Below are 9,307 nucleotides of genomic sequence, written 5' to 3' on the forward strand. Positions count from 1 at the left end.
CAGCTCTGAGGCTATGGCTGGCTAAAAGCAGGTATCTGGGTTTTTTTGGCTTCTATAATTGAAACTCTGTTGCCATCACTGGCACTCTAAGCTCTGAGGCCCCGGCTGGCTGAAAGCAGGTATCTGGGGTTTGTTTAGCTTCTATAATCAAAACATTGTTGCTTCCGGAGCTCAGAGCTGGGCCGCGGCAGGCGGGGAACCTTGGCTTCCTCCATCACTGGAGCAAGCAAGCCTCCTGTCCTCTTCAGCTGCATGGCTGCCGGCCGCCATCTTGGTTGGCAGTTAATTTGCATATCCTGCTGATTAGCCAATGGGAAGCGTAGCGGAGGTATGGTTAATTACCATGTTTGTCTATTATTAGATAGGATATATATATATATATATATATATATATATTATTTAAATTAAACAATTATTTCTTCTGTGACTACAGAATATTTATCTTATGGGCCTATTTATCAGGATAATGTAATTCCTCTATTTTTGCAATAAAATCATACAAAAGTCATTGAACACACCTCTAATTATTTTCTTTGAATGGATCCTTAAGTGTGTAATTATTTGCCAAGGGGTATAACTTTTAAAATGTTCTTCATTCCTATTGTCAAATTTCTTTCCATAAACCTTATAATAATTTATAATTCATTAGCAACATATGAGAGTCCATATAATTGCCAGCATTTAGAATGATCATTTATTAATCTCTTTAATAGTTTAAAAGATGTGTTATCATTTGCTTCAGTTGCACATTTTCTAATTTTATTGGTTACTTCTTATTTTGTAATTTATCCATTGGTTATTATTATAGATTTCTTATTACTTTCATATTTTCTTTATTTATCAGAAATATCCATGTTTTCCCAGTTTTTCACTAAGCTTCTAATTGTGATATTTTTATCAGCATTTTTCTGATTTTCATTCTATATCTTTCCCCTATTAACTCTTCCACTCATTAACAATCCCTGTAGCCCATCCATGATCCTTCTCTCTGACCTCAAAATCCAAGCAATCACCAAGTCTACAACTCTACTTCTACATACTATTGATTGCATTTCTTTTTATTTCAAGATACCAATGGTGCTCTATTTCCATCAGGGTAAAATCCAAGTTGCTAATAAGGCTCACCAGTCCATACTCTCCAGCCTCATTTCTCCCCAGTCCCCTCCCCTCATTCAATTCTAACTCCATTCAGCTACAGTGAGTCATTCCAGTTCCTTGAGGGCTTCATCCTTTTTATCACCTTTAAGCTATTGTGCTCACTCTATGCCTTGTGCCTAAAACATTCTTATTTCTGAGTTTTCTTCACTACTTAATTTCTTTTCAGGAAAGACTTCTATTTGAAGTCATGTATTAAATATCCTCCTGGAAACATGCAGTGACACCATCCCAACCTGTCCCACTATTCTTCCCCAGGCTGAGTACTCAAAGAGTAAAGGATACTTCTCTATAACATTACCATACAGACTGCCTGTTTGTGTGGCTAAATATTCTTCCCCAAACCCCATCCCCACACACTTTAAGTCTTGACATCATAACCAAGATCATGTTCCCCACAGCTGTATTTCTAAAGCTTATTACAGCATCTGGCACATAATCAGTTATCCTATCTAATAATAGACAAACATGGCAATTGACCGTACCTTTGCTATGCCCCCCCATTGGCTAATCAGCATGATATGCAAATTAACTGCCAACAAAGATGGCGCTAATTTGCATACTGCAGGCAGGGTGTGACAGCGTGAGTGTGAGCCGCCATCCAGGACCCGGGTGCGACCCCAGAAGCCGCCTGCCTGCTGCCCGTGATCGGATCCGATCCCAGGCCGCAGGCCGGCCCCAGAAGCTCCAGATGCCGTCTGCCTGTCACCCGTGATGGATCCGATCCCAGGCCGCAGGTGGGCTCCAGATGCCCCAGAAGCCACCTGATATGGCAGTAACTCTATCAGTAAGCACTCTGAAAGTCAGTGGCATAAATGCACCAATTAAAAGACAGATTATGAGGGTGAATCAAAAACAAAACCCACTTTAAATATAAAGACACATATAGGTTAAAAGTAAATGAATTAAGCTGCAGCCTGTTTTGCTCAGTGGATAGAGCATTAGCCCATGGACTGAAGGGTCCCAGGTTCGATTCCAGTCAAGGGCATGTATCTCAGTTGCTGGCTTGATCCCCAGTCCCTATCAGACCATGTGCAGGAGGCAACCAATCAATGTGTCTCTCCCTTTCCCTTCACTCTCTCTAAAATTCAATGGAAAAATATCCTTGGGTGAAGATTAACAAAAACAAAGTAAATGGATTAAGTAACATTAAAGAGATTATAAGAAAAATATATTCCAAATTTTGTTAGTTGTATAATGGTTATGTTTAAATTATTAACACCTAAGAAATTGGGTGAAGGGTACATATAATATGCTCTAATATTTTATAGTTTTTTTACATGTATGAGATTATTTCAAAATAAAATACTAAAAAATTAAAAATTAATAAAATATTAATTGAAATGTATCTGCATTACATGAAAAATCTCCTAATTGCTTCTAACATAATTTATTAAATTGTGCTAAAATTTACAAGAGTTCAATTAAAAGATATCTTAATTCTAAATGATATAATAGAAAATATATAATAGTGCACTTATCTGAATATAAAAATTTAAAGAAATGAATTTAAAGAAGGGATTAGCCAAAGAAAATATATGCACAACCATGGACACAGACAACAGGATGGTGATGGCCAGAGAGAAGTGGGGGGCAAGAGCTGGGTAGAGGGGGCAAAAGGGGGGATATAGGGACATCCTATATAATAATAATAAAAGGCTAATATGAACAGCAGAATGACCGGTTGCTATGATGCGCACTGGCCACCAGGGGGCAGACGCTCAATGCAGGAGCTGCCCCCTGGTGGTCAGTGCACTTCCATATGGGGAGTGCCACTCAGCCAGAAGCTGGCTCATGGCTGGCCAGTGCAGAGGTGGTGGCAGGAGCCTCTCCCACCTCCGTGGCAGCACTAAGAATGTCCAACTAATGGTTTAGACCTGATCCGTTGGGGGCCTAAGCCTTTAGTCGGACATCCCCAGAGGGCTCCCTGGCTGCCAGAAGGATGTCTGACTGCAAGCTTAGGCCTGATCCTCCATGGAGTGGGCCTAAGTCGACAGGTAGACATCCCCCAAAGTGTCCTGGACTGCAAATGGGCGCAGGCCAGGCTGAGGGACCCCCCCCCCCGCCTGAGTGCACAAATTTTTGTGCACCAGGCCTCTAGTCTATAATAATAAAAGCGTAATATGCAAAGTGACCGAACTGCCAAACAGTGGAACGACTGTCCGGAGGACCACGCTATTACACCCACTGGCGCCAGGCCAGCCAAGGCGGGTGTAATGTGATTGGTCAGGGGAAGGGAGAAGAAGAAAGAGAAACATCAATGATGAGAGAGAATCATTGATCAGTTGCCTCCTGCATGCCCCACACTGGGGATCAAGCCTGCAACCCAGGCATGTGCCCTTGACTGGAATCGAACCTGGGACCCTTCAGTCCACAGGCCAATGCTCTATGTACTGAGCCAAACAGGTTAGAGCCTAAATTTTCTTTTTATCTGTTGGTGCTGTGAGATAAGCACAATCATACAAGTTACCCTTAACTAAAGTGGGGTCATAATTAAATCCACGTTTATCGGGATTCCAGCCTCCTGCATTCTTCCTACGTGAATTCCTTTCAAGCTTTTAACTAATGACACAAGAGAGTACTGGGAAGCAGTAGGGAAGAAGGCAGGATTTTAGATGAGCAGTTTTCTGCAAAAGCTTTGAACTAAAATTAGCTCTCAATGTAGATGTGCCATGCTTATCTTGTGGCTTCTGTGCATTTTCTGGAACACTGCCATAGTCTCTCAGGATGTGTGTATCCCAGTTTAAAAAATGTGGTTTATAGTTCACTACTTTGCCCCAAAAGGTTCCATATAAAGGAAACTTAATAACTTTTTAGGCCAGAGAAATTGGGTCTAGAAACACGGAATAAATTATTTAGATGCTTAGAGCTCTCAAGTATACAATTACAATGTGCACTTAGGACTATTAGTTCTCATGTCTAGAAGTAAGCCAGTTGTCTTTAATGGACAGCTATAAAGTGCACTCTTCCAATTAATGATTGCAATAAAAGGATGATTTATATCTCTAAAAAATTTAACAACTAACATAAAATGCAAACCTAATGAATGTGTTTGTCATTTGACAAAGCGTCCATTTGAGAAAAGATCTTTCCTAAATTCCAAAATCACATAGATTTTTACAACAGTAAGCTAAAAACACTTAAATACATTTGATAAAGTCTTTTGATAAAAAAGTGAACTTGAGCAATTATAGACAGGTACACAGCAATTAATACATGCAGCCCTTATTTCAACATTCTCAGCAAGAGAAAAGAAATCAACAAATGACATGTAAACAGGATAAAGTCAACAGATAAGCCGTGTGAAACCAACAAAGATTTCCCTTGAACTTCCTCCTTAAAGAATGCTTCCAGTTAATGGCAAAATCATATGCGACATTATCAGTTAAATCATGTTTGCTTAAGTTAAGTGCGTGGTGAATTAAATGATTATATGCAGTTCATTCCACAGTATGAGTTCAGTCATTCAAAACATATCCTCTTTGTTTTGTTTACAAAGTCACCAGAAAAATAGATCTCTCAGGTATTTCCATCAAAATTCCTGTGGTTAATCAAAAACCTCCCAACAAACAAAAGTCCAGGACCACATAGCTTCACTGGAAAATTCTACAAAACTTTCAAAGAAGAATTAATATCAACCCCTTTCAAACGCTTTCAAAAAATAGAAGAGGAAGGAACTCTTTCAAACTCATTTTATGAGGCTAGAATTACCCTGATACCAAAACCAAACAAGGACACCACAAGAAAATAAAATTACAGATAAATAACCCTGTCCCTGAAGACATAAATGCAAAATCCTCAACAAAATATTAGCAAACCAAAATTAACAATACACTAAAAGGATCATATACCATGATGAAATGAGATTTATTCTAGGTATGCAAGGATGGTTCAACATTTGCAAATCAGTCAATGTGATACACCATATTAACAACATGAAGGATAAAAATCAGACGACTATCTCAATAGATGCAGAAAAAGCATTTGATAAAATTCAACACCCACACGTGATAAAAGCTCTCAACAAAGTGGGTACAGAAGGAGTGTACCTTAACGTAATAAAGGATATATATGAGAAGCTATTAGCTTACATCATACTCAAAGGTGAAAAGCTGAAAGCCTTTCCTCTACAATCAGGAATAAGACACTCTCACCATTTTAATTCTCTATAGTATTAGAAGTCCTAAAAACATCAACTAGTCAAGAAAAAGAAATAAAAGGCATCCAAATTGGAAAGAAAGAAGTAAAACTGTCACTATTTGTAGAGGGCATGATATTATATATAGAAAATCCAAAGACTCCATTAAAAAAAACTGTTAGAACTAATAAATTCAGTAAAGTTGGAGGATATAAAATCAATACACAAAAATTTGTCATGTGTCTACATACTAATAATGCACTATCAGAAAGAGGAATAAAGAAAATAATCTGGTTTATAATTACATCAAAAAGAATAAAATATCTAGGAATAAATGTAAGCAAGGAGGTGAAAACCCTGTATGAAAACTATAAGGCATTAATAAAAGAGATTGAAAAAGATACAAATAAATGGAAAGATATTTATGTTCATGAATTGGAAGACTCAATATTGTTAAAATGTCCATACTACTCTAAGTAATCTACATTCCAATGAAATTTTTCAAAGAAATAGAACCAAAAATTCTAAAATATATATGGTATCACAACAAACCCCAAATAGTCAAAATAATCTTGAGAAAGAAGAAGAAAGCTGGAGAAATCACTCCCTGATTTTAAACTATATTACAAAGCTATAGTTATTAAAACAGTATGATAGAAACAAACCCACAGATCACTGGACCAGAACAGAGAGCCCAGAAATAAACCCATGCATAAATTATCCACTAATTTATGACAAAAGGGCCAAGATATACAATGAGGAAGTATAGTCTCTTCAATAAATGGGGTTGGGAAAACTGAACAGCCACATGCAAAAGAATGAAACTGGACCACTTCCTTATACCATTCACAAAAATTAACTCAAAATGGATCAAAGATTTGAATGTAAGACCTGAAACCATAAAGAAGAAAACATAGGTGGTAAGCTCCTTGACTTAGGTCTTAGTGATGACTGCTTGAATCTGATATTAAAAGCAAAAAGAAACAAGTGGGACTACATTAAACTAAAATGTTTCTTCATTATTTTTTATTGATAAAGGTATTACATATGTGACCTTATCCCCCCTCACTCTCCCCCCCACCTCCTCGCTCCTACCCTCACCCCCCTAGTGTCTGTGTCCATTGGTTATGCTTATTAGTATATGCATGCATACAAGTCCTTTGGTTGATCTCTCCTCTTTACTCCCACCCTCCCCTGCCTTCCCTCTGAGGTCTGACAGTCTGATCGATGCTTCTCTGTCTCTGGATCTGGTTTTGTTCATCAGTTTATGTTGTTCATTATATTCCACAAATGAGTGAGATAATGTGATATTTATCTTTATCCAACTGACTTATTTTGCTTAGCATAATGCTCTCCAGGTCCATCCATGCTGTTGCAAATGGTAGGAGTTCCTTCCTTTTTACAGCAGTGTAGTATTCCATTGTGTAGATGTACCACAGTTTTTTAATCCACTCATCTGCTGATGGGCACTTAGAATGTTTCCAAATCTTAGCTATTGTAAATTGTGCTGCTATGAACATAGGGGTGCATATATCCTTTCTGATTGGTGTTTCTAGTTTCTTGGGATATATTCCTAGAAGTGGGATCACTGGTCAAATTTTTTCATTGCAAAGGAGACCATCAACAAATTAAAAAGGCAACCTACTGAATGAGAGAAGATATTTTTAAACCATATACCAGAAAGTAGGTAACATCCAAAATGTGTAGAGAACTCATAAAAATTAATAGCAAAGTATTTGATTTAAGAATGAGCAGGAGATCTGAATAAACATGTTTTCCAAAGACATACAGATCAAAAGAGGTGTTTAATATGCCTAATCACCAAGGAAATGCAAATCAAATCCACATGAGATATTACCTTATATCTGTTCGAATAGCTATCATCAAGAAGGTAAGAGACAATAGGTACTGGCAAGGATGTGATGAAAAGGGAACCCTTTTGCACTGTTGGTGGGATATAAATCGGTCCAATCAGTATGGAAAACAATATGGAGGTTCCTCAAAAAATTAAAAATAGATCTACCGTAGAATCCACTTTGGGTATATGCCAAAAGAAATGAAAATAGGATTATGTAAGAGATATATGCACTCCCATATTTATTATAGCACTAATAATATCATAATAGCCAAGATATGGAAAAACCTAAATGCCCATGAATGAATTAATGGATAAAAACAATGTGATATAGATTATAGATATAGACATAGACATATAACTATATATACAGGGTGTCCCCCCCAAAAATGTATACACTCTTTGAATAATTAATTCCAATGGGTTAAATCTGAAAAGAAAGAAACATCAATTGAGCTGTCAGCTGTAAAGTGTGTATTATTAAGACATGAGAAAGGGAGATATTATGCCATTTGTAACAGCATGGATGGACCTTGAGCACATTAGCTCATAGATGCAGAGAAAAGTGGTTGCCAGATGAGAAGGTGGTGGGTGAGAGAAATGGGTGAAGGGTCAAAAGATAAATTTAAAAACATTCCAGTGTTAGAGAAGACAGCCAGGTAGGTAAGATGCACCTATGGAATGATAGGTGAGGTGAGTATGTCCCTGATTGGCTGTACCACAACCTATACACACACGTTACCTTCCTACAGAGGGGCTAACAGCTCCTGAGATTAAAAACCCATTAATGTAATAAAGAACAAGATTGACTGCATAAACCACAAATGAAAAATATACCCCATTATGTCATAATCATACCATACATACTGTCATGAATTTTCAAGTGTGACTGGGTAAGAAAATTTTCACTTCCATATCATTGGTAGTCCATTTATAGATCCAGAAGAATGCCCAGTTATTGCTAGTACATATTTAATGTGAAAGAAACTTGAAAAATCATTGAAGAAATTTAGTAACACAAAAGTCAGGTGATCTGACTTCTCATGCAGGTCCTGTTACTCTGGTCTTGGCAAGTTGCTTAACATTTATATATTTTGTTGTCCTCATCTAGAAAACCCACGAGTTACGCTAGATGAGCCTATGCTTTTTCCCATTGAACATTATGTCAATTAGATCTAAGACTTACACGAAGCTAAAATTTTAATAAAATTCCTGGCAGGTTTATCTACATTCACTCTCTATCCTGACATTTAGAATCAACCAAATGTTTTACTATAATTTTTACTGATGTCATATCTCAGTTTTCTCCAATACTTTAAACACTGGAGTAAGCAAATATCAAAAAAAACTATATCTTCATTATAAACTGTGGAAGTGAAAGCCAGTTTTAAATTTCATCACAGTTCATGAAAAATAAAATTATAATCCACAAATGTTAAATTTTAGCTCTCTGGTTACTATAAGTTTGAAAGCCAACTTGTCAAATTCTTCAGTAAACCTTCAGGAATTGAGCTCTACACCGCCCTGAGATGCACATGACCTGGTCAGCAAGGGAAGCAGTGAAAACTCTAGAACTCATTAGAGCCTGGGGACGCTGTGGGAAACGCCCCCTCTGAAGGACGGAGAGCTGCTAGTTGAGAATTTGAGGAGCCCCTGAATTGAAATTGAGCCCCTCAATTTCAATTCTATTTGCAGCTTTGTATCACAAATAGAAATGGTGGAGAAAAAACACAGTCCCGCAAGTCAATTTAGCTATTATTTATCAAGGAAAGCCTGACTAAAATAACCTTTCTATTCTTATCGAAGGGCTTTTAAAACTGGTTTTTCAGGACTAGGATATGAATAGAAATTGAAAATTGCCCCATACACATTATAGTAATCAATTCTTAGGTTAGAACTCAGGGTAAAGCATAGAGAAGTGAACCAAATGTGCATGAATTTCTGTGAAACCACACCTCTCCCCCCCTCCCCGCCCTCCACCCCCCCCCCCGGGAAAAATTTATCCCACCCCGAATCTTTTTCCTTGGGCATTTATAGGAAATTGATTTTCTTAAAGGGAAAATTAAAAGGGGTGGGAATGGTTTGAGGACCCCCCCCCCAACCCCATGCCTTTTAGAGGTTTTTTGCGGCAAAAACAACCCCATTTTGCATTTTTTGGA

General features: G+C 37.6%; 1 protein-coding gene across 2 annotated transcripts in view; it reads right to left on the reverse strand.

Annotated features, from left to right (window-relative positions):
- Positions 1-9,307, reverse strand: part of SCEL (sciellin) — a 105,301-nt gene that overhangs the window by 95,593 nt on the left and 401 nt on the right. The gene's annotated exons all lie outside the window — the stretch shown is intronic.

The sequence above is a fragment of the Myotis lucifugus genome, unplaced genomic scaffold, assembly GCF_000147115.1.
Source record: "Myotis lucifugus unplaced genomic scaffold, Myoluc2.0 scaffold_24, whole genome shotgun sequence".
In the NCBI taxonomy this organism is placed as follows: domain Eukaryota; kingdom Metazoa; phylum Chordata; class Mammalia; order Chiroptera; family Vespertilionidae; genus Myotis; species Myotis lucifugus.